Below are 25,300 nucleotides of genomic sequence, written 5' to 3' on the forward strand. Positions count from 1 at the left end.
CTGGCCCTGAGGGCGCCCAGCCACCACCTGCACTACTGCCCCCAGAGGGTTCTGGCCTTGCTGCCACTGGAGATTCCTCTGGGTTTGCCAAGCTGCTGCATGGCCTTGCTGCCAGCAGGGAGTTCTCAGGGTTCCCCAGATGGGGCCATTCTAGCCACCTGACCCAACTAACACCAGGGGGTCCCTGGCAGGAGTGGAGGCTCACAGATTCTGTCTGGCCCAACTGACACCGGGGTTCCCCAGCCTAGCCACTGCTGACCCAGCCAGGACCCCTGCTCTCCTGGGGGTCTTTGGTCCAGTAACATCTGTAGCATTGCCAGACCATGGATGTTGCTGGACCAGAGAGTCCTGGATTTGGGAGGTTCAACCTATATATACAGAAAAGATGACTGGATAGTTCTTTTTTGGGGGGAAGAGGGGAACAATAAAATACACTATTAAAACAGATGTACTGAGAGTCTAATCATGCAGCTGAAATTTGAACTTGTGTATTATATAGAATCATAGAATCATAGAATACTAGGACTGGAAGGGACCTCGAGAGGTCATTGAGTTCAGTCCCCTGCCCTCATGGCAGGACCAAATACTGTCTAGACCATCCCTGATAGACATTTATCTAACCTACCCTTAAATATCTCCACAGATGGAGATTCCACAACCTCCCTGGGCAATTTATTCCAGTATTTGACTACCCTGACAGTTAAGAACTTTTTCCTAATGTCCAACCTAAACCTCCCTTGCTGCAGTTTAAGCCCATTACTTCTTGTTCTGTCCTCAGAGGCCAAGATGAACAAATTTTCTCCCTCCTCCTTATGACACCCTTTTAGATACCTGAAAACTGCTATCATATCCCCCCTCAATCTAAACAAACCCAGTTCTTTCAGCCTTCCTTCATAGGTCATGTTCTCTCGACCTTTAATCATTCTTGTTGCTCTTCTCTGGACCATCTCCAATTTCTCCGCATCTTTCTTGAAATGTGGTACCCTGAACTGGACATAATACTTCAACTGAGGCCTCACCAGAGCAGAGTAGAGTGGAAGAATGACTTCTCGTGTCTTGCTCACAACACACCTGTTAATTCATGCCAGAATCACGTTTGCTTTTTTTGCAACAGCATCACACTGTTGACTCACATTCAGCTTGCGGTCCACTATAACCCCTAGATCCCTTTCTGCCGTACTCCTTCCTAGACAGTCGCTTCCCATTCTGTATGGCTACGTCTACACTGGCCCATTTTCCGGAAGGGGCATGTAAATTTCACCAGTCGTCGTAGGGAAATCCGCGGGGGATTTAAATATCCCCCGCGGCATTTAAATAAAAATGTCCGCCGCTTTTTTCCGGCTTTTAAAAAAGCCGGAAAAGAGCGTCTACACTGGCCCCGATCCTCCGGAAAAAGCGCCCTTTTCGAAGTAGGAATAAGACCCTCCGGAAAAGGGCGCTTTTTCCGGAGGATCGGGGCCAGTGTAGACGCTCTTTTCCGGCTTTTTTAAAAGCCGGAAAAAAGCGGCGGACATTTTTATTTAAATGCCGCGGGGGATATTTAAATCCCCCGCGGATTTCCCTACGACGACTGGTGAAATTTACATGCCCCTTCCGGAAAAGGGGCCAGTGTAGACGTAGCCTATGTGTGAAACTGATTGTTCCTTCCTAAGTGGAGCACTTTGCATTTGTCTTTATTAAGCTTCATCCTGTTTACCTCAGACTATTTCTCCAATTTGTCCAGATCATTTTGAATTATGACCCTATCCTCCAGAGCAGTCGCAGCCCCTCCCAGCTTAGTATCATCTGCAAACTTAATAAGCGTACTTTCTATGCCAATATCTAAATAGTTGATGAAGATATTGAACAGAGTCGGTCCCAAAACAGACCCCTGCAGAACCCCACTTGTTATGCCTCAGGATTGTGAACCATTAATAACTACTCTCTGGCTGTGTCTACACTGCACCCCTTTCCCGGAAAAGGGATACAGATTAGACAAGTCGGAATTGCAAATGCAGCGGGGATTTAAATTTTCCCCCGCTGCATTTGCATGAACATGGCTGCCGCTTTTTCCGGCTCGGAGCTTTGCTGGAGAAAAGCGCCAGTCTAGACGGGGATCTTTTGGAAAATAAAGCCTCTTAAAATCAGGAATAAGGGACCTTTCGGAAAAGGCTTTTTTTCCAAAAGATCCCCGTCTAGACTGGCGCTTTTCTCCTGCAAAGCCCAGAGCCGGAAAAAAGCGGCAGCCATGTTCATGCAAATGCAGCGGGGAAAATTTAAATCCCCACTGCATTTGCAATTCCGACTTGTCTAATCTGCATCCCTTTTCCAGAAAAGGGGTGCAGTGTAGACACAGCCTCTGATTATGGTTATCCAGCCAGATTTGCACCCACCTTATAGCAAGTTTCACTTCGTTGTTTATCAAAATGGTGTCTTTTTTAGGATTTGGTACACCCCTGAACAGATTTCCCTACAGACTCAGACAGACAGATTAACAGGTGAGGTTCAGGAACTTGGGTCACCAAGTTCAGCTGTGGCAGGAAGTCACATCATTAATATCTGCCCTCCTAGATAGCAGATACCAGAAAAGGTATAAAAGTGTGACCAGTCGTATTAGGCAGATGAACACTACTTTACAAGAAGTACTGCCTGTACTTGATTGGGAATTTACTAGGAAGATATTTCACTTGAAGTTAATGGGGAAAAGGCCTGTGATGTAAAATCAACTTTTATTGAAGATAACCTCCTACCTACCCTGTAGAAGGAGAAAAGCCATAAGGTAGGGAGATAATGAAGAAAAAAAGAAAAATCAAACCTTGGAGTAGTAACATCACAATTGTTCGTGGGGGAATGGCAGATCAAAGGAATGAGCTTTCCTCATTCTATTATTAGGAATGGTACCATGATAAGAGCTCCAGAGGTTATTTTAATTATAATAGGTACAGGAATGTCATGGAGCTCATGGTCTGGAACTAATAATTTGAGGTGCAACTAACAGAATTCTCTGCAGAATTTTAATTTAACAGAGGCAATGCTAGAGGCACTCAGCGAGCAATTAACACTTGAATCTTTTGGTACGGGAAGCACAACCAGGCAAAGCCATTTTTGAAGCTCGTAACTTACATTGTAGGTACTTGAGACACTCCTTACCACCTCTGGCAGAGGGGCAGGGACTCATCACTTTGCATATGGGAGGAGAATTCATATCTTTGGTATCAAACATTTCTGTTTGGAAACATAAGTCTGGTTTCCTTCATTGGCACAGAGTGGGCTTCCTGCTGGCACAGTCTGTTTTGTGGTGTGGTGTGATACAATAAAAGTAGTATCATGTATACCTCCTGTTTCCTTCCTTCTTACCCCTAGTTATTGTTATGTAAATCAAATTATTACTTTACAGTAATAACATAATGCTTCTGATTTCTTTTGCGAGGAAGGCAGGGGGACGCACAGACATGCCTGCATTCACGTACTCATTAAGCCTGTAGTTGGCAGACAGGAAAATGGTTGTCATGAGAGCTGATAACAAACTTAAACCTGTCAGGCTTCTTTTCAAAAGTTATCCAGTCACTCTGTTTACTTAGGCTACCACATGCAGCACCAAGCTACTGTCATCTTTCTTTATATTGATCTAACTGCATCACCAGTTCTTTGCTTTGATAACAGCCTCATATGTTTTACATTTCAATGGGTCAAGAGGTATCTGTAACAGAAGTATATTTACCAACACATGGCTTCACACAGAAAGCAAAAGCAAAAGGTCTGAAAAGATGAGATACTCTGTGCATTGCTTCTAAATTCACAAATAATGTAAAGCCAAAAAAGTCAGTGCTTAGCTCAAGGATGTTTGATAGCTCAATTTACATAAACACATATTATATATTTTTTAAAATGCATTTTCTGCATGAGGCTAGGAAGGAGGGAAACTAGCACAGTATCTCTCAAGGGTTGCTGCATTGCTAATGCTACACTATACCAGTAACCAATAAGCTTGGATCAATAGATGGAACATTTTATTCTTGGAAATGAAAACTAAAATAAACTCCATCTGAAACAGTTAAGGAGATGGATTATATTACAGACCATCTAATCTAAAAGGAATCCTTTGTGAGGAATAGATGTTTGTGATGATCCCTACAATGACCCACCAGTGGTTATATCCCAAACCATCAGCACAGATCTCTTGAGTTATTACTAGGTTCTTATTCTCCATGTGCATCAGTCACTAGAGGGGTAGAACACATCTGGAATATGGAATCCAGCATTACATATTCACCAGTCAGGGGAAGTTTGTCCCATGAAAACATGAATTGCAGTGGATGAGCTCCCCATATGGTCACTACTTTCTGTGTTAGAGACTCTGATAAGGGGGAGAAATGGAAGGAGGAAATTCTATCAATCTGAGTGCCTCATAAGTTTTGTCCTATTTATCCTCACAACACCCCCAGGAGTTAGGAAAATATTATTAACCCCATTTTACAAATGGGGGATACTAAGCCATAGGGACAAAGTGATTTGTGCAAGGTCACACATGAGGTCACTAGTGAAACCAGGATTTGCACCCAAGTCTCACACCTGTAATCACTAGACCAGGGCTACTCAACACACGGACTGCAGGCCGCATGCAGCCCACAGCTTGAGGTCCGTGGTGTGGTTTGGGTTTATGTGGGGCTCAACATGTGGCCTGTGGGTGGGATCCTTTGAACATGGCCTCCACTGGGAACACGTGCCACAACAACATATTAAGCATTGAAAGTCACAAGCAGATGGGCTGGCTGGAACAGATGGGTACTGGGTGTTGGCATCTCTAGCCCCCAGGGAGGAGGTGCCAGGAGTGGGAGGTACTGGCTTTGTGGGAGGTGCCAGAGCTTTGTGGGAGGTACTGGCTGCTTAGCCTTGTGGGCAAAGTCTGAGAGGTGCTGACTAGCTCACACTGGCCATGTTTGGGTCCAGAGCCATGGCTTAAGGCTTAATCTTTGTATTCATGCCCATCAGTGTGACAGAAGCTATTTGCATATATATGCAACCACACTTAAGTTGCGACCCTTGGCATGTGTTGTGAGTATCATTGTGGCCTCTAGGGCTTCCAAAGTTGAATAGCCCTGCACTAGACTATTCTACTCCCCAGTCTTGTAATTATCCCTCCCGCAACAACCTCGGCTGAAGGCAGGAAAGAGGTGGGACAGGGGCTAACCTCCCCCAGGGGAGGCTTCACCAGCCACCTTTGCCCAGCAAGTTCAATTCAGGACCTTCAGCATCACAAGCACAGTCTTCCACCACTTGCGTTAAAGGAGTAACTTTGTTAGCTAGCAAGTCTTGTCCGCTGATGATCAGCCACAAAAGACGTGTCCCATTTGGCCATTATGTACAGATTGTAGGAGAGCTGAAGTCCATCAACCCTCTAATACCAGCACAAGGAAATATGAAGCATACTTTTATATGCTGGTCGCATGGTATTTGTTATTCCTGTCAGGAATTCTAAAAACCACATGTCAGCTTCACAGGCCCACTCCTAAGGTTGCCAGGTGTCCGGTATTATACCGGACAGTCCAGTATTTGCACTCTTTGTCCAGTAAAAAAAATCAGAGAATACCAGACAAGTGCAATGTCCGGTATTCTCTGATTTTTCCAGCTGCGCACTGGACGGAAGCCTGGTGTGGGTGGGGGGAGCGGCTGGAAGGTGGGGCCATGATCGGCACTAGGAGCCTGTGATTGCACAGAAGCCTGGCAGGGGCAGGCGATTGCAGCTCCGCCTCCCAGATGGGGAGTCCCAGCCACTGCCCCCACCCCTGCCAGACTTCTGCACAATCACAGGCTCCCAGCACCAATGGCAGCCCCGCCTCCTAGCCTGGGAGTCCCAGCTGGGAGGTGGGGCTGCGATCACCGCTCTGGGTGCTTCAGAAGCCTAGCTAGGGCGGGGGGAGTGGCTGGAACTCCCCACCTGGGAGGTGGGGCTGCAATCGCCTCTCTGGGCACTTCTGAAGCCTAGCCAGGGTGGGGGGAGTGGCAGGGAGTCCAAGCTGGGAGGCGGGGTTACGATCGCCGCTTATCCCGCATTCCTACCCTACCCACTCCCCATTCCTATTTCACCAATAAACTTCTATTTTCTCCCCTCATTAGCCCTACTACAGCCATGATTAGAATTTCTTCCACTGGAAGGAATAAACCAAACTGAAGTCTTGTCTCTATTATGAAAATGGTAATAAAGCTGGGGAAAGGAGAAGGAGCTAGTTTTTGCCTTCCCCAGCGGTGTGGGGCACAGGCCACTTGTTGGGCTGAACTATAGAAAATGGTGGATTCTCTATAACTTTAATTCTCTAAATCAAGATCTGAGGACTTCAGTAACTCAGCCAGAAGTTATGAGTCTAGTGCAGGAGTAGGAGGGTGAAATTCTGTGGCCAGCAATTTACAGGAGGTCAGACTAGATTATCATGATGGTTCTTTCTGGCCTTAAACTTTGTGAGTCTAATCCATGCCTTGTGCAATCAGTATCAGAGGCTATATTCACCCATAGCAGTAGCTACAGCAACAGCAATTTCTAGATAACAATGACAGGAAATAAATGGAGATCACTAAGCTTTTCACAATAGTCAAGTGTTGTTAACTTCAGTGTCCTGGCCAAACTCCAAATTGGTAATTACATTCTGGCTGACCTAAATTCATTCCCCCTGTAGTTTCAATTAGATAAATTATTCTTAGGAGGGTAAGTGAAAAAAAATGAAATATGCAGTAGCTAGAGACGCTGGCATGATATGGCTTTCATCCAGAAGGTTCCCAGTATATTCTGCGTATTGCAGGTTCAGTTTAGTCCTAGCTAATAATGTGCAGTTTCACAAGCATAGCTGAAGATGCAGGATCGACAAAGGGGGTTAATGTAGAAGAAGGGTCCCTAGAATCTGAAGGGAATAAGAACACTCCCAAAAGTATATGGAGTTGGTGGAGGGGGGAATATATCCAAGCAAAACTGGGAATATGTTGGTGTAGGTACCCCCGGACAGCCTCTGCCAGCAGGGCTACTCTTCAACTGAAATAGAAATTAAAATTATCTTCACATAGTGAAAACACCCTAGTAGTGCTGAATGATTCTAGATACAGAGTTTTATTTGCCATCACTAGCACTGGGGTAGGTAGACGGGGGAGGCAAACTATATGAGCAGAAGAAATTGTCCTGAGGGATTGTAGTTGAAGGTAAATGGCATTTGCACTCCCCCTGAGGTTCCACCGTTAGTCAGCAGTTTTAACTTGTAGCTGAAGGAGAGTAACTAAGCAATACAATGGGGATACAGCCCATCCACCAAGACTGTCCATTTCCATATGAGCTTGCTCAGAGCCAAAGCAGGTTCTATAGGGGTCTTGTAATGTTACAACTCTCACTAGGTAGAATTTCTATCAGGTGGGTTCTAGGAGGGGTAGTTGGTGGAAAAACAAAGGCTGACCGGATCTCACAGCCTGCAGGAAAACACTGGCCATGCTTTTTTTTTTTTTTTTCAAAATAGCTGCCAAATATTTGGCTCCTAAAACTATATTTAGGCACCTAAATAAATGACCCCATTATTCTGCTTGCTGACTATACACAGTTGCTGGTGCACAGCGAAATGAGCTTTGCTGTAGAGATTACAATCTAAATACAAAAAACAGGCAAAGAGTGATGACAGGCCATTTAGAGGAGATGTTTCAAATTATCTATGACCCAGAACATTTTTAGAGTTCCAGAGGCCACAAGCCACCAGTTTCTTTTTTTTATTATCCTTATTAACTCTGTGAAAGCTAACAGCAAAACTCCTATCAACTTCAGTGGGGCCAGATCACCTTTGGTCTCTTCACAGTGCCTTCAATGGATAACAACCCTGAAGAAAGGACTGTGAACTTTTTATTCTTCTTGTTTTCATTGCTACTCAAAAAGTCAAAGCATCCCTGAGATTGCCCTTGCACATCTGTTCTTCATCGAGGGCCTAATCCACAGCCCACCGAAGTCAATGGAAAGAACTCCCCTTGACTTCAATGCTTTGAATGTGCTCTTCTTCTAAACAATTCCACAGTGACTCTGGAAGCAGCAGTAACAGAGATAGCAGGTTACCTCTCACTCAGGCTTGCTGAATGTCACAGATCTCATAGAGCCAATGTCAGTTGGGACTTGGAGTACTGAGCCTTTTCTCCTCCATTTTGTTTGAGAGCTATTCATTTGCAGTTGAGAGTCATAGCATTTCCAACGCAATGCACATGGCTTTAACTGCACAACTTACATCAGTGGAAGACATGTGGCTAAATTCCCACAGACCACTTTGAGGAGCTAGCCAGGAATGAAAAGTCTTTCTCTTCTGTTACTTAACTGGTCTCCAATGATTTATGTAACAATAAAATCTCAAAAAGATCAAGGCATTTTCTGAAATTCACTTAAAACGTAATAAAGTGGTTCTTACTGGTGCATTTCCACAAACAGAGCCACAGACTCGACCTCAGCATAGAGGGCAGCTACACAATGTCTAATCCAGCTGCTCACAGGGGGTAACTCTTCTCTATATAGTCTTTACAACCACAGCACTTGGGTGGGCTGCAGAGCTTCCATGGGCCAGCACAGAAGTTATGCTCAATAGCAGGAGTGGGGAACCTCAGTTCCAGGGGCCAGAGGTGGCCCTCTCTTGCCTGGATCCAGCCCCTGAGGCTCAGGGCTCCCCCAGCATTTGGGATCCCACACTGATGCTCAAGCCCCCCCACAGTCACCACAATCCCACACAAAATCTACTAGCCTGGGACCTCTTAGGCTCTGCTATGTGAGAGAAATGTGGGGAGTGGCTCAGTCAGAGATGGGTTTTTTGGTTTGGTTGGGTTTTTTTGAGCTTCTCACTTGTGTGCAGCCCCCAGCTGATTTTTCTGTGGGTCAGCAGCCCTCAACCCAAAAAAGGTACCCCATCCCTTCTCTATAGGATCAAATTCTGCATTATTCAAGGGTTCTGTTTAGGGATGTTAAATTTTGATTAATCAACTAATTGAGTAGTCGGTGGAATTTCCATCAACTACTTGATCAGTCAATAAGGGGGAGCTGCACCTCAGCCTTTTAAATGTAGCAAGAGCTGCCAGCAGCTCTTACTACATTTTAAAGGCAGAAGAGCAGCAGGGAACTGCAGCACTTCTGCTCTGAAATGTAGCAAGAGCCCCATGGGGCTATTGTTATATTTCAAAGGCAAAAGTGCCACAGGGAGCATGAACGAGCAGGGGACTCAAGTAGTTCCCCACTTGCCCCATGCTTCCTGTGGCGCATCATCCTTTGAAATGTACAAGAGCCCCATGGGGCTCCAGTACATTTTAAAAGCAGAAGTGCAGCAGTGAGAATGAGCACGAGCGGGGACTGCTTCAGTCCCCACTTGTGCCATTTCCCCACCGTGCCTCTGCATCCTCTGCCCCCCCCCCCCCCATCATATGCTTATCAGATAGTTGACTAGTCAACTAGTCACTTACATTCCTAGGGGTATGTCTACACTACAGTGTAGTCATTTAAACTTGCAAATGAAGCCCGGGATTTAAATATCCCGGGCTTTATTTGCATGTTCCCGGGCACCGCCATTTTTAAATGCGTAATTAAAGCTCCTAATTCGAACTACCATTACTCCTCATTGCAGAAGGAGTTTCTTGCTGTGCAGGGTGTGGGGGAGGGAAAAGAGGGGAGTGCTGATGTCAGGGTGTCCCCCTTTCCCTATTCCTGTATCCCATCTCCACACAGAGAGAAGGGGATGGAGGGAGCTTGTCAATGCAAATCTCTGTCGCTCTCACACCCTGTGTGTGTCTCTGTCATTCTCACGAACACACAGTCCTTCACTCTCATCTTCCAACCCAACAAGTATACAAGTGGGTTTGTTGTTACTTCTTTTACTGCTTGCAAAGTGGGTTACTTTTGGTTTCTGATTGGTCTGTGATTTCATCATTTTCATTTCTCTAATGCTTAAATTTAATTATTTGAGTAGTGAGTTCTAAAATGCCTAACTTGTCGTGTCTGGAGTAATTATTCCTTTGGCAATTGCTGCTCCTGGAGATAGCTGACATGTCCCTGCAGCCCCTGAGAGAGTAGAGCAGGGGGTCTCCACATGCTGTCCTTGACTGCAGACACCACTCCTGCAGCTCCCATTGATCAGTAATGGGGAGCCGTGGCCAGTAGAAGCTCTGGGCTTAGTGCCTGTAGATGAGGGGAAGCACATAGCACCATGGAGTCATTGCTGTACATGCCATCTGCTTTCATGAGTGGTGCAGGAGTCAGCCTGCCTTAACACCACTATTTTACCACCTGGAAGCCGTCTCAGTTAAATGGTACCTAGATACAGCCTGCTTCCTGAACCCCTGTCCCAGCCCTGAACCTCCTCCTGCCCCAGACATGAGTCCCCCTGAACCCAAACTCCTTCCCAGAGCTTGCACCCTGAAACCCCTCCTGGACCCCAATCCCCCCACCCTCGGCTAAGCCTGGAGCCCCTCCCACATACCAAACACCTTGGTCCAAGACCAGATCCTACACCCCAACCTCCTACCCAGCCTAGTGAAAGTGAGTGGGAATGGGGGAGGAAAAGGGCTGGAGGAGGGGCAGGGCCTCAGAGAAGGGGCAGGAATGAAGCAGGGTAGATCTTACATTGCACTTAAATTGAAGAAAGTGATCTTGTGGTTAAAAGGTTTGGAGACCACTGGCTTAGAGACTGTTTGGTCTGCTACAGCCCAAATTTGGTGACTCTTCACACGTACCAACCAAGACCCGCCTGTTTTCCTGAGAAAAGGAAGGGTTGTCTCTAGGCAAGGTAATGGAGGGCTGAATAGTGGTGCCTGGCATTGGAAAAAAATAGCAAAGGATCTTTCCTTTAATTAAGATGGATGGGTGTTTTCCTACAGTCTCGTTTTTTAGCAACATATTCTAAATATTCTAAATGTATTCTAAACACCCATTTTATAAGTCATGCCTGGTTAGGATAGGAAGTGTGAGGCTACATTTAAATAAGTTAATACCCCTTCACATCACACTGGTAGAACCACTATATAATCAGTATGATTTGACATCTGTTTGGAACTGAATATTCTTCTGTTTACTGTCCTTTGGAATTCATTATCCAGAGTACATGAGTCTGAATAGCAATCCCCATTAACAGTTACAATATTCAGAAAGGCTTCTTAAAGAAACAAAAACAACAGGAAATGTGTAAACAAGTGTTTGCCACCAAAACATATAATGACGGATATTATTGCTCGTTATCTCATTATTTTTAATGGATATTCTCCAAATCAGACTAGCCAAAATCATTCCCCATTATTAAGTCTTATGTTACTCTACAAGAACATTCACACTGCAGCATTTTCCACAGAATCCAGCCAATATAAATGAACATTCATATGGTGACTGCACCTCTCCTAGGTAATATGGCGGAAGCTAATCTCTATATCTATTATTTCTCTCATACTATTTTTGTCCTGCAGCCTTACACTTTTCCTTTCAAGGCTGTGCAACCAATTTTTGAGTTTTTCAGACATAAGCCTTGACATATTTGATGGGTGGTTTAAAAGCCCAAATGCTTAAGTCCTGTGAATATGGGAATCTCAGCTTTCCTTTATTTATTTTCAAAGTACAGGCAGTCCCCGACTTACGCGGATCCGACTTATATCGTATCCGCACTTACAAACGGGGCTTTTCTCGCCCCGGAGCTCACGAGCGGCGAGTCACCGACCGTGTCCTCCGGGGCGAGAAAAGCTTCTCCCGGTCTCCCTGGTCTGCTGGGGGGGTCCAGAAAAGCCGCTGGACCCCTCCACCCCCAGCAGACCAGAGACACCCGAGCAAAGCCGCCCAGGCAGCAGGACTCCCGCCGCCTGGGCGGCTTTGCTCCTGTCCCCCTGGTCTGCTGGGGGGGTCCAGCAAAGCTGCTGGACCCCCAGAGCAGACCAGGGACACCCGAGCAAAGCCGCCCAGGCAGCGGGACTCCTGCCGCCTGGGCGGCTTTGTTCCTGTCCCCCTGGTCTGCTGGGCGCGCTTGGGCTGTCCCGCTGCGGGTGTGCTCTGCGGCTTTGCTCCTGTCCCCCTGGTCTGCTGGGGGGGGGGTGCAGCTAGTGCCCTCCCCCCCAGCAGACCAGGCTTTTCTTGCCTACCCCTGGGGTAGAGCAGCTGGGGGCTGCCGGGTTGGTCCCGCAGCGCCGCTCCGGACCAACCCGGCAGCACCCCAGCTGCTCTGCCCCAGGCATCCTGATTCAGCTGCTGCTGGTCAGTTTCAGCAACCCAGCGCCACTCCGGACCAACCCAGCAGCACCCCAGCTGCTCTGCCCCAGGCATCCCCAAGTCAGCCGCTGCTGAAACTGACCAGCGGCTGACTAAAGGAAGCCCGAGGCAGAGTTGCTCTGCCCCAGGCTTCCTGGAATCAGCCGCTGATCAGTTTCAGCAGCAGCTGACTTGGGGACGCCTGGGTTTCTTAAGTTGAATCTGTATGTAAGTCAGAACTGGCATCCAGATTCAGCCGCGGTTGAAACTGATCAGTTTCAGCAGCGGCTGACGCCAGTTCCAACTTGCATACAGATTCAACTTAAGAACAAACCTACAGTCCCTATCTTGTACCTAACCCGGGGACTGCCTGTAAGTTTCTAGCCTCATGATTGTGGTGAAAATCATGAACATGTGACTTCATTGCAGCCTACAGGCTAAAAAACTAGAAAGTAAATTTAAAAAGACCCAATTGTTGTTGTTGTTATTTTTTAATCTCATGATTTTAAAGCAAATCTTATGGCTTTGAGGGATTTTTGGATATTTGGCCTGGCAATGCTATAATATCCTCCTCTTTTTCTTCTTGCCTTCCCCATGAATGAATGTCTTCAGGGCTTAGTCCTGTACTGCCTTGGCTGTGGAGTGATTAAAAAAAAGACATCATAAGCTGAAGAAATCAGTGCAGAGAAGCCCAATCCTACATTAATGAGAGAGCGTCTGAGAGACCAAGAAGTTACTCATGCCTTATTAAGCACCTCACCTGCACATAGACAGTAACTGGAGTCAGTGTTTACTGACTAATATGATGAAGTTATCTTTCGTAACTTTGACCTACATCAAGTGACTGGGACCTGGAAATAAAGAGCTGTTTGTTACACAGACTCCTGTATGTCACGCCTTTATTCTATAAAGGTATACAAGTAAACCCCTGTCTCTTTCGACACACACATTCCTCATTTACACTGCACCCCATTTTAACTCTTGAGTACACATGGCTGGGAACATGTTGACAACACTTTTTTTAAAATGGAAAATGATGATTCATCTAGACTGAAACTTTTTGTTGAAAGGTATCTGGTTTGACAAAACTTTTGATAGGAGGGTGTCTCGGGGCTATGCTGGAATTTCTGGTCAGAGAGTGAAAGCAAAGATCGATTGCTGAATAGCTAATAGCAAGAAAGTCAGTTTTTAAGTCCATGCTCTGAAACAGGTGAAATCGGAACTTGAACCAGAGCTTTCGTGTGAGAGCCCTACCCAGCAGGCTATTGGATATTCTGGAGTTGCGTGCTAGCTCTCTATCTCTCCGATCACAAACTCACAGAGGTGGGAGAAATCCACAAAAAATGTGAAAGGTCTTGGTTTCATTCTGCAGCAGAGCAGAAAGAAATGTCAAAACTTCAGAAAGGGTTGTGAAATGGAATTCTTGTTTTCCAGCCACCCTTAGTCTGAGAATCAGGGAACAGGCATGTACAGGTCCTTAACACTTATTTCAAAGGTATATAACTCTATGCTTAGCACTTAATTTTCTTTGTGTACATGCAGAGCCTACATTCACCCTTATGAGTATGCTAGCGACTTTCAGAATCCCAGAACCTAATGCATAAAGCTATCTTTGAGAATGGATGATAACAGCAAAGACAATTTAAACTTGTCTGCTTTTGAATTTTGTCCTTTAACTGCCTTTTGACTCCCTGCTATGGAAAGACTGATGTTTTCTAATATTATACTGAACAAGCTCATGTGTACATTTCAAATGTAATCAAATGATCATTCTTGTTCAGAAATAATGAAGAAAATTAATTGTGTATATAGCAAGTTCACTTCATGAAACCAAATTGTGGCTACATTAGGTCCTGTTCCTACAAGCAACTGTGAAACCATGAACATGCTCAGCTCAACCATAATTTAAGTAAAAAATAAATAATGCTGATAATAATCACAGTGCTGGTGAAAACATTCATCTTGACTTCGAGGAATATCCAAAATCAATGGGAGTCGAGGGTACTTGGCACATCAGGCCCTTACCCTGTAAGTGCAAATGTTTTCATGCCTATCCTCTGTCCCAGAGATAAGATCTGAATCAGCTGTTTTTGTTTGTAAAGATGATCTGCCACATTTCAGACAAGCCGAAAAACACTTCTATAAACAGCTGAAATGGCATAAAAATAAATCTAATGGACATTTCATTAGCATTGTAAAATATTTTGGGTCTTTTGCAAGTTTGTGAAATGCAGTTTCCTCTGACCGCAGACTTCCCCTTTGTGAAATTCCCCCACTGTGCTCCTGCACTGATGACAGTGTAATATATTGCAGGGAAATCTCGCTCATTTTCTCTTCACTAATCCATAAAACCTAATCGTTCACACAAATGCTAAAGAAGAAGTTTGGAAAACAGAGCACTGTAATAAGGTGTGCTTTCTCAGTTATTGTCATGATTGCAAAAGGTATAAAAGTAAATCTGAAAGAGTACGTCTACCCTACAGTGTTATTTCAAAATATCTAATTTTGAAATAGTTATTTCAAAATAAGATTTTTTGAAATAATACGTCTACGCACAAAATGCATTTCGAAATAGCATTTGGCTATTCCGAAAAAGCGCATCCACATAGAGTGGACGCTGAATCGCATTTAAGGCTGGCCAGAACCAGGTCCGGCAAGGAATCAGGTCAGGAGTTGCTTTGTGTGGCTGCTGCCTAAGTCTATCTGAGGCCTGTGCTTAAAGGGCATCATTCCTAGTGGAATGAGGTTTACCAATTTCGAAATAAGTCTTCTGCAATTTTGATTTAATTTCAAAATGGCGGTTGGCTTGTGTAGATGCTAGGAAAGTTATTTCAAAATACCAGCTGTTATTTCAAAATAACTTTGATGTGTAGACATACCCAAAGACAGATTTTCAAAGGATGAAGGCCTTTACCTTTGCGCATGCTTATGTGCAGATACTTGCAAATAATTGCATTTGAGCATAACAATTGGTATTTTTCTACAATTGTATATAAACAAATACTTTTTGCACATACAAAAGTTATCATTTTTGTGTGTAAAAATGATACTATATATCTGCATATAATTATCTGCAAAGAGAAAGTGGCAAAGAGAATATTTAGAGAGCAGCATGGCCATTGCTGCTATACTATATTATGAAATATAAAGTCAATAACTAAAATTACATTACAGCTGTCTAAATTAAGTATATTGTGTGATCCCCTTTTAAATTACTGGATTTTAACAAGGAAAATGGTTAAATTAATCATGAAGCACTTGTGAAATCCTCAAACTGATGCTGGATTAATCACTGATTTTTAATGGCCTTGGAGAAGTCACTTTAGGCATACATTTTCAAAGTATCCGCTACTTTGCGTTGCTTTAATTTTCAGATGCCTAACTTGTACCTGATTTTTCAGTTAATTAGTGAGAGCCACAGATGGTCTGGAGCACTAAAAATCTAGACCAAATTGTGTCAGTTTGGGTACCCTGAATCTGAAGCACTCAAAGTGAGAGGAAAATGCAGGCCTTAACCTCTCTACCTCAGTTTTCACCATTCATTATTGAATTCATTGGGCAATGATATGGAATGCTACACTATCATGCTTACTTAGGATATAATGTAAAGATGAATATGTGTTTATAAAGCACATCGACAAAGAAATATTTCACAGAATATCTAAGTACGCATTTTTAGTCATAAATTAGAATGCTCATCGCACTTTTTTTCCCTCCCCTTTGAAGCTATTTTCTCTAGACCTATATAGGAATTTCCGATTGAAATGTTATTTTCCCATTGGAAAATTTTTAATTTTGATGATTTTAAATTTGTTTTCTATCAAGAATATCTAAACAAAATATTTTATTTTGGTTCAGGTTGACCTGAACGGAAACATTTATTTTTAGGCCAATTCAATAATTAATCTTAATTGAAGCTGCAGTTTTGATGTCACCTTTCCCCATTATAACCTAAGGGCTGAGTTCCCTGGCTGTACTGTGTCTCACATGATGTACCTCCAATCTCCCCTCTGGTTGAACTGCTAATGTCCATTGTGGGAGTCATGACCATGGTGCATCATGGGAGATATTCCTGCTCGGGAGCCTGTCTCGTTGAAGAAATTGGGGGCAAGGGGTATCTGTGCTACAATTAGCATGGGGTACAGTGCTGGGACTGGGAGGCTGACAGCCTTGCTGGACCCTTGGGCAAGGCAGGGGAGTCCCTGGCTCTGTGTTCCCAGAAGGGGTGGGCCCTCTACACTGCCTAGAATGTACCACATACCCCCACCCCATGTAGCCCTCAGAGTCACCCAGGCTATGTCTAGACTGCAGGCTTCTTTCGAAAGAGGCTCTTTCGAAAGCATCTTTCGAAAGAGCCTCTTTCAAAAGATCGCGTCTAGACTGCTGGCGGATCTTTCGAAAGAGAAATCCGCTTTTTCGAAAGAGAGCACCCAGCGAGTCTGGATGCTCTCTTTCGAAGACGGCCTCTTTACATTGAAGAACGCCTTCTTTCGAAAGAGGAACATTCGAAGGAAGGCGTTCTTCCTCGTGAAACGAGGTTTACCGCCATCGAAAGAAAAGCCGCGTTCTTTCGAAATAATTTTGAAAGAACGCGGCTTGAGTCTGGACGCAGGGGAAGTTTTTTCGGGAAAAGGCTACTTTTCCCGAAAAAAAACCCTGAGTCTGGACACGGCCCCACAGTGCAATGTGAAGCACTCCAGTGGCTATTTAAAGGGTCCAGGGCTTTTGGCTGCCACAACTGCTACAACAGGATGGGTGTCTGGAAGCAACATTTTTTAATCACTAGGCCTTGGATCTACTGCCTTCTCCCCCCTATCTCCACCCTCACTGTCTCCCCCATCGGCAGCCCTGATACTGTGGAAGCTAAAGGGGGCACTGATTAATATTAAACTAAACTGAAATGAAGTTTTTAGACATTACTGAACTGAAATATTTCAGAATTTTCTGTTCTGAGATAAAATACAATATTTTAATGTTTTATCCCGTTTCCAGGTGCAAACAAATTTTGAGCTATTGGAGCATCCTGTGGGATGGAAATTTTTATTTTTGACCAGATCTAGTTATTCCTTTTTTTTTCTGTTCTAAGAATTATGCAGTCCCCTACTAGATTAATGTTGCTCTGGGTCAAATGTTGCTCTACATCAAACTCTACAGCCATGATCTTTCCCTCCAGTTTATTAAGGGGAGGAAGATCCCTAATACTGAGCCAACAGATTAACTGAATGATTAATTATTATTTATCAGTGTTCTCAGAGATAGAGAGTATGCTTTTAGCTTTGATATTACTACATACTGGCACATTTAGAATGCCAGACATCAAGTCTGAATGGAACTTTATGGACCTGGTAAAAACAGGGGAGAAAGAAGAAATTATTCTAATGTCATAAAATGCTTTTTCATATTTATATAGCACTTCTGCAGCTTACAAAAATATAAATGTAAAGACCTAATGGATGACCTTTAAATTGTCTAATGCTTGCACAACTATTGATGAAACCAAAAGAAGTGCACCATTCTGAATGAAAGTTGAAGATTTAATTCTGTCGCTAGGTTTCCAGGCTTTCTCGGGTCTCTTCTTTTTCAGAAACAGATTAAAACACAGTGAAATATTTGATATTTAAAAGTAGAAATTTCAGGGAGACTGAAGAGAATAGAAAGTGAATATCTGCAATCTCAGTTAAAGGGTTGTCCAGCTGGACTTTATGAGTGCCAACCCATTTTAGGAAAACATTTGCAAAACCACTCCTGGAGATAGTTTAAAAGATAAGGCTGAAAATGGCTAGTGCTTACTGAACAGATGGAGAGGATACCACTGGAGAGATAAGAGAAATAATAGGTATTCAGAGTGACCAAAGCTAAAGCAAACAATTAATCTACTGACTGCCAGAACCACAAAAGAGACCAAGAAAAGAAAAACATGAAACAAGAAGTAAAAAACAATGTCAAAATGAAAATCAAATCTTCATGAAATTCAAATCTTCTGAACCTCTGTCTGCAAAAGACTATCCATATTTGCTCTTTCCACAGTGTATTTTAAACATATCAGTTCTGACTAAATTAATATTAACCAAGAACAAATAACAGACAGTTCACTAAGTGTGAAATCCACACAAGAGCAGATCTTTGATTCATGGCCTTTCCCCAGATCATTTCATACAGCCATTTCTATAGGAGGTGATGCTCTGGACCACATTGTCCTTTCAGTAGAGCAAAATGGCATGGACTGTATGTCTGCAAGAGCACCATTCTGTAGAGCAGAGGTCAGTAACCTACAGCACACATGCCACTTATGGCACACAAGCCAATTTTCAGCAGCATGTGAGAGGGAGCTCAGCCCCACCCCACCTCCCCCACAGCCACTGGAAAGCGCTCCCTCCTCCCTGCAGCAGGTTAGGCTGTGTTGGGAAGAGGCAGCAAGGGGCTGAGGCTCCTCAGCGGCATCTTGTCCGGGACTGGAGAGGCTATTGCCACAGCCACATGGTCCTGGGACGGCCCTGACGGTGCCACTGCCGCAGCCACGTGGTCCAGGGTCAACCCAGGACCACATGGTAGTGGCAGCGGTACCTCTGGCCTCTCGGGCCAGCCCCAGATCATGTGGGCCACAGCAGCAGGGCCTCCAGACCCGGCCCCAGACCACAGTGGCAGCGGGGCCTCTGGGGCGGCCCCAGACTGTGTCAACCGCGGCCTTCCAGTTAACTATGAATTAAGACCTGGGGGATGCAGAAGTGATTCATGGATGGGCAAGCCCACCAATGGGGGGACAAAGAGGGCAGATGCCCCAAGATCCAGAGATTAAAAAAGGGGCCGATGCTCTCCGCTGCTACTACCGCAGCAGCAGTAGCAGCCCCAAGCCCTTTAAATCTCCATCAGAGCACTACCTACGTGGCATGCTGCAGGCACTTCTGAGGACTGGGGGGCAGCACTGAGGACTGGCTGCTCCCAGCCCTGCCCCTTCCACCTGAGGCCCTTCCAGGAGCACAGAATAGTCCCCTGTCCCCACCATGCTCAGGGTCCTGGCAATTCTGTCAGCTCCCCTGTGGATGGGAGTCAAAGACCAAATCAAAGGGTTAAGCAGAGTCACAGTCAGAAGGTGGAGCCAAAGGTCTAATCTGGGAGTCTAAGGTCAGGGAGGAGCCAGGATCAGTTCAGAATAGGTTGAGCAGGCACTGGACTGCTATTGTGGTACCTATCAGCCTGCTGAGTCAGCCAACCAGACAGCATCTATCAGAGTCAGCTGGACTCACTGAACTGCCTGAAGATTGGCTGTGCAAGGGGCTAGCCCCCTGATAATATGTGACTTGCAGAGGTACCCCATAAATTAGCATCCATGATATGGAAAATATTTGCTCTCCTGACAGTGAGTGAATCCAGAACTGCTTTACGTTGTTTAACCTGCACTCTACAAATTGCTTAGATGCTCAAGTTGGGCCAAATCTTAAAGCCATTACTAGGGTACAGATTCTTATGCAACATATGGGAAAAGTGTAAGCAGTATCACCTCTCCAATCCCTGTACATGCTGTGTGAAGGGCCAGGCAAAACTGGATGTAAGATCAGAGCCATGCCATCCATAGGACAGTTCAGGGCAGCTGTCCCAGGCTCTGCATTTTAAAGGGCCCTGTGGCAGCCATCCCAACTGTCCTATGGATGGGACAGTCCCCCATACAGAGCTTAGCCCATAGGGTGCTAGGTGACCCAGGGCATTACCAAGGGGCTTGGGGTGGCAGTAGAGGTCAGTCTCCCCACATTCACCATGGCAGCGGGAGCCTGGGGACGTAGAATGACACAGCAGCCTGTTCTGCTCTGTCTTCATCTCCCAGACGGGTCATTCTGCTTCACCAAGATGATGGGAAGTGGAGTGCCCTGGCCCCAGGCAGCTCTGCTCCCTCGAGCCATGCAGGGCTTGGGGGAGTGGAGTGGGCTGGGGCTGGAATGCTGCACTTCATGCCATCAAGGAGATGGCAGTGGAGTGAAGCCGGCTGCCATATCGCTTCACTTCTCATGGTTTTCCACCGTGAGTGTGGGGCTTCTCGACTCCGTTACTGTCTCATGCCAGGCATCCTGGTAATCCCCCAGGTTGCATCTCTTGGGGGGTGGGGGGATTGGGAGAACGGGTGCAATGGGGTGGAGCAGAGACAGAAAGAGGCAGGGTGGGGTGGAGTGGGGACAGGGTTTGGAAAAGGGATGAAGTTGGGGCGGGAGCAGACACAGGGCAGAGGAGGGGTTGGGCAAGGCTTTGGGTTGCCCTGGGCCCTGCTACCCACTAGGGACAGCCCTGAGTAAGACATACCACACAAAGGTATGTTGTGGCAGTAACACAGCCTCCATATGCCTGGAATGGGCCGTGTACCATAATTGTTCCTTCTATCTAACCTGTACTAGCACAAATAATACATGCTTTTGAAACTGTGGGTGCTAAAACAGCTCATTTTATTCAACACACTACAACAGCTTGCTATCCTTACTATGTTACAACAAAACATTTGCTTGTGCTCAGGCTAGCACTGGCTTTTAACAGCACAATTAGCAAAGCTCAATGGAGAACAATGTTCGCATACCTCCCTGAAGAGTTAACAGTGTATGCAACTTGTAGCAACAAAGCCACTTTGGTTGAGTTGGTTGAAAGTTTTTCATATAAACATGTTTTCCCCTGAGGTTGAAGAGACAAAAATGGCATTTGAATGTAATGGAAATTTTCTCAGAAACATTTTGTTGTCTAAGTTGTCTGAATTTTAACTGAAAAATTAAATTGCTGCCCCTAAATTACAGAGTTTTGTCACCCTTTTTTTCCCTGTGGGGTAAAGGGCAAAGTTTCACTCCTAAAGTTCTCAACCCAAAACCCTAACATTTTCAAAAACTGAAATTGCTTCTCTCCCCCTATTGAAACCCAAATAGTCTCCAAAAGGGGAAAAAAATGTTTTCTTCAAATATTTTCATGCAAAATAAAATACATTTTTGGCAAGCTCTACACTTTTGCTGGCTATCCAGCAGAGAATACCTACATCCTATCCTCACATTTACATAATCCTTTTCATTTCCTCTATAATTTTTCTGTCCTACCTGCTTTGATTCTTGGCAGCTTTATGCACATAAGTCCTCCAGATGGGTGAATTTAGTGCCTCGGAGCTTCAGAATGAGACAGTGCTTCTTAGAAATCAGTGAAAGACAGACAAAAAGAAATAACTGAAAGCACGATGAAGTCATCTTTGCACTGTATTTTAACCAAACCAGTCAGGAGTATTTTTCTGGAACAGATCCTTTCTTAAGTCAATATTTACATACTTCCCTTTTTGTTTTTAATCTGGAAATAGAACAATAGGGAAGTTGCTAACACAATAGATGGGGGGTTTCTGAAACAAACTGTGTTACTTACCACAGTGCACCTTTTGAATGAAACTTAAACTCATAAAGTATTTTATGGGATCTAAATTAACTCATCACATTCACAACAGAACAGAGCCAGGTCCAAGCTGTGAAGAATCAGAATCAAATTCAAACTTCTCCAGAGATTCAATGAAACTCAGATCAGGAGTCCAGGATTGGGAACAAATTTAGATTATAATTTCAGTGAGCAAAAATCTTTTTATACAAAGTAGGATATGGACCTGGTGTAGTTTTAATACAGTTAATATGTAATAATAGTACTAGGTTTCAGAAGTACTATTGCCCATCCATGGAGTCATCTTGAGGATCTTTTACATAATGAAAAAATAATTATTGTTATAGAACATGTTTAATAAATGTGACACGCTGAACTCTTTCAACCAAAAGACATGCAACACAAGAAATATTTAAACAGACTACCGAATCATTGAAGATGATAGGCCTAAGCACAGTCAACCACTGAGACCCATCGACCAGAAGGCAGGGGATGCATAGATTTAGGGATAGGGGGTTCCGCGACCACCACTTCCAAGAGAAAGAGACGGTGGTGGTGGTCAGGGACTCCCTCCTAAGAGGGATGGAGTCATCCACCTGCCATCCAGACTCGGAACTTCAAGAAGTGTGCTTCTTACTTGCAGCTAGAATTCAGGATGTGACCAAGAGTCTTCCGAGACCTATCACACCTTCAGACCATTACCCCTTCCTACTTCTCCACTAACTATACTAGCAAGAATGACCTTGAGTGGGTCACTGCAGATCACATAGTACTGGGAAGCAGGCTCAAGGATTTTGAGGTGCAAGTGGTGTTCTCGTCCATCTTCCCTGTTGAAGGAAAAGGTTCATTGTTGAATTTTGGAAGTAAATGCGTGGTTGTGCAGGTGGTATTGGAGAGAGGGCTTTGGATTCTTCAACCAGGGGATGCTGTTCTGGGCACAAGGATTGCTAGGAAGAGATGGGATTCACCTAGCAAAGAGAGGGAAAAGCATCTTTGCAGGCAGGCTTGCAAACCTAGTGAGGAGGGCTTTAAATTACTGTTGTCGGGGGACAGTGACCTAAGTCCTGAGGTAAGTGAGAAAGTGGAATACTGGGAAGAAACACAAGGAGGAAGGTGCAACAGAGGAGGACCCCTAATTCTTATGGAGAAGGTAGGGCAATCAGGTAGTTATCTCAGGTGTCTGTACACCAACACAAGAAGCCTGGGAAACAAGCAGGGAGAATTAGAAGTCCCAGCACAGTCTAAGAACTATGATTTGATTGGAATAACGGAGACTTGGTGGGATAGTTCACATGACTGGAGCACTGTCCTGGAAGGGTATAAACCGTTCAGGAAGGACAAGTGGGGGAGAAAAGATGGAGGAGTTGCACTGTATGTAAGAGAGCACTTAAAAAACAATGAATATTCCTATAGTACCTTAGGGTATGTCTAGACTACATGGCTCCATCGACAGAGCCATGTAAAGTAGTTTACTCGACATAGTCAATGAAGCGGGGATTTAAATATTCCCTGCTACATTAAAATAAAAATGGCCACCGCGCTGTGCCAGATCAGCTGATTGTCGGCACAGCGCAGTCACCATTTTTATTTTAAAGAAGCGGGGATTATTTAAATCTCCGCTTCATTGGCTATGTTGAGTAAACTACTTTACATGGCTCCGTCGACAGAGCCATGTAGTCTAGACACACCCTTAGAGACTAACAAAAAAAATGTAGATTGTAAGAGACCAGTATGATTGCTCAGAGCTCCAGTATATAGAGGGGGAAAGCCTGAAGAAAGCCTGTTGGGAGTCTTTGGGTTAAAGAGGGAAGAGCAACAGAGGTGATGTTGTGGTTGGTGTCTACTGTAGACCACCTGATCAGGTGGATGAGGTAGATGAGGCTTTCTTCAGACAACTAACAGAAGCTTCCAAATCACAGGCCCTGGCTCTCATGAGGGGACTTTAATCACCCTAACATCTGTTGGGAGACCGATACAGCAGTACACAGACAATCCAGAAAGTTTTTGGAGAATGTTGTGAGCAATTCCATGGTATAAGTGCTGAAAGAACCAACCAGGAGCCATGCACAGCTTGACCTGTTGCTCACGAACAGGGAGGAACTAGTAGGGGAACTAGATATGAGTGGCAATCTGGGAAACAGTGATAATGAGATTGTCAAGTTCAGGATCCTGTGAAAGGAAGAAAGGAGAGCAGCAAAATACACACCCTGGACTTCAGAAAATCAGACTTTGACTCCCTCGGAAAATTGATGGGCAGGATCCCCTGTGATGCTAACATGAAGGAGAAAGGAGTAAGGGAGAGCTGGCTGTATTTTAAAGAAGCCTTATTGAAGGCACAGGAACAAACTATCCCAATGCGCAGTAAGAAAAGCAAATATGGTAGGTGACCATATTGGCTTACCGAGGATATCCTTGGCAAGCTTAAACACAAAAAGGAAGCTTACAAGAAGTGGAAACTTGGACAGATGACTAGGGAGGAGTATAAATATATTGCTTGAGCATGCAGGGGTGTAATCAGGAAGTCCAAAGCGCAATTGGAATTGCATCTAGCAAGGAATGTGAAGGGAAACAAGAAAGATATCTACAGGCAGGTTAGCAATAAAAGGGTGGTCAGTGAAGATGAGGGACCCTTACTGGATGAGGGAGGTAACCTAGTGATAGATGATGTGGTGTAACTGGGCCACTCCGCCACCCCACACTGATGCTGCACCATCCCCGGCATGCTGGGGAGAAGCGGCTGCTCCGCACTGCCCCTGGCGGTACTCTTCCTGCTCTGCCGCAGCCAGGGGGCCGGCAAAGGCGGCCCTGCGCTCCATGCCAGAGCCCGACTGGCCCCGAGGGGCGGGGGAAGAAGCGGCGGGAGTGTCCCGGCCTCAGCCGAAACCGCGCATGCCCGGGATTGCCAGCAATGCTGGCCTGGGCAAGAACCAGCAGGGAACGGGAGAGGAGGAGGGGCCAAGGATGCCAGCGTGGCTCCCCCTCCCCTTCACGTCAGACGCACCGGCGGCGGAACGTTTAAAAGTCGGGAGAAGAGGTCACCGGGAGGAGAGCAGGGGGCGACCCTGAGCCACAGCGTGAGAGCAAGGGAGGTAGGAAGCGACCCAGGGCAGGGTAGAAACCCGGGGGGGTTGGTGCAGTACAGGTTGGAACCCCCACCAATCGGAACTGGGACTCCATCCCAGTCCTTAGAACCCTGGGTCGGGGCTTGGAGTGAGGGTGGGCCCAAGCCCCCCCTGCCTTACCCTGCTGACTAGCCGAAAGTCAGATGGGAGGCGGGGGATTTCGGGATGACGGGTTCACAGGCTGTCGACGATGCAGGTGACGGAGAGCACAAAGAGGGTACTTGGCTCGGTGAGGCGCCGGGCGGGGAGTGGACTGATGGACCCCAGGCGGGGTAGCACCCCCACCCCCTGACATGTAGGAAAAGCTTTTTTTTGCCTCTGTCTTCACAGACAAGGTCAGGTCCCAGGCTACTGCTCTTGGGAACACAATATGTGAAGGAGGTGGGCAGCCCTCAGTGGAGAAAGAACAGGTTAAGAACTATTTTAAAAAGCTGGCTACATTTAATGCATCCAAGGGTGCCAAGGGCATTGGCAAATGTGATTGCAGAACCATTGGCCATTATCTTTGAAAACTCATGGAGATCGAGGAAGGTCCCGGACGATTGTAAAAAGGCAAATGTAGTGCCCATCTTTAAACAAGGTGGCTACGTCTAGACTGGCATGATTTTCC

At 45.4% G+C, this 25,300-nt stretch overlaps 1 long non-coding RNA gene across 2 annotated transcripts in view; it reads right to left on the reverse strand.

Annotated features, from left to right (window-relative positions):
* Window positions 1–21,517, reverse strand: part of LOC106732016 (uncharacterized) — a 97,394-nt gene extending 75,877 nt beyond the window's left edge. For both annotated transcript variants that reach the window (XR_001368258.3, XR_012902641.1), the window contains exon 1: window positions 21,250–21,517. This is a non-coding gene — a long non-coding RNA (uncharacterized LOC106732016). The remainder of the gene's footprint in view (window positions 1–21,249) is intronic.
* Between the last annotated feature and the right edge of the window lie 3,783 nt (window positions 21,518–25,300).

This window comes from Pelodiscus sinensis, chromosome 3 (assembly GCF_049634645.1).
Source record: "Pelodiscus sinensis isolate JC-2024 chromosome 3, ASM4963464v1, whole genome shotgun sequence".
NCBI lineage: Eukaryota > Metazoa > Chordata > Testudines > Trionychidae > Pelodiscus > Pelodiscus sinensis.